Consider the following 1,281-nt stretch of genomic DNA (forward strand, 5'->3'; position numbering starts at 1 on the left):
ATTCCTGCCCATGCAGAGCCGCTGGCAGAGGGCTGGGGTCTGCTGCCCCACCTGCCCCCCGGGGCCTCTGCGCCGCAGGAGCCATCACTGGGCAAAAAAGCATCGATCCTTCTCTTGGCCCAAACAGTTTTGCCAGGCAAAGACGAATTTCTCTGTACACACTAACCTGAGCGAGGTCTCTTCCCTCTGTGTATTAAAAAAAAAAGCATCTCTACAAGCCTCTTGCTGTTGCTCCATTACAATTCTATTAACTTAAAAAAAAATTTCCCCCTCAAATACTACAAAAATCTCCCTTGGGCAATGCAGAAACATGGCCGTGAGAGCCCAGCGCTGTGGGTTTTCTACCCCTCGGTTTCCCTGTGGGCCTCCGAGCATCCCCAACTGCTCTGCTCCTGGGCTTCTCAGGGGGTTCTATTTTTATTTCTCTTCAGCATATCTCAGCATTCTGAAGTCAAAAGGCTCCATGCATCCTGATTAGGCTTCTCTCATTTTTTATCCAAGCTGACCTTGCCTTGATGGTCATCAGCCTGGAAAAACATGCCTTTTAAATTCCTTTCTGTTTATAAGAACTTCCCACTAGTGTAAAGGTTGCTATAAATACATCCTTGGGAGAGCTAAAAATATTATGGTATTTGATAATGAATCTATTTTTCTCTGCAGTTTGTGCAAAATCTGCTCCAGCAGTCAAACAGCCTTAGCAGCCAGCACCAAAAGCTTCATGAAATGGTGCATTCTCCAGGAGGTCAAGAGATATTTTTGAGCCAGGCACATTAGCTCTCTGAAATTGTAACTCCCCTGTCCATTTGTGAGCAACCATTTATCCATTTTTGCACAACAGCACACAAGCCGGATGACAGGAGCTGGGAGTTAACGGTGTACAGGGGGACACCGATGCTGCCCTGCTCCTGGGCTTGCTCAGGACGAGCAGCTTTATGAGAGGGAGGAAATCGCATCACAGGCTTGTTCTCTGCCGAAAGAAATACAGGCAGGCTGTCCTGTGCTGTCCTTAAAGACGTCATCTTAAGGGTAACAAGAACAGAGAAAACTCCAAAGCACAAACTTTGAGAGCTCCCCAGCAGGGTGATCCCCCAGAATGATCCCGAGCTCCCAGGCAAAGGGTTCTGAAGGATTTCCCCCTACACTCACGACCTTGTTGTGCACCTCGGTGTGGTGTTCGATTTCCAAGTTTGTCTCACGCTTGAGGACAGCTGGCAAGGCTGAGCGAGGAGGAGGAGATCCATGGCTGGGTCGGGAAGGTTCAGGAAAGTTTTGATCAGTCTT

Source organism: Apaloderma vittatum, unplaced genomic scaffold (assembly GCF_000703405.1).
Source record: "Apaloderma vittatum isolate BGI_N311 unplaced genomic scaffold, ASM70340v1 scaffold32592, whole genome shotgun sequence".
In the NCBI taxonomy this organism is placed as follows: domain Eukaryota; kingdom Metazoa; phylum Chordata; class Aves; order Trogoniformes; family Trogonidae; genus Apaloderma; species Apaloderma vittatum.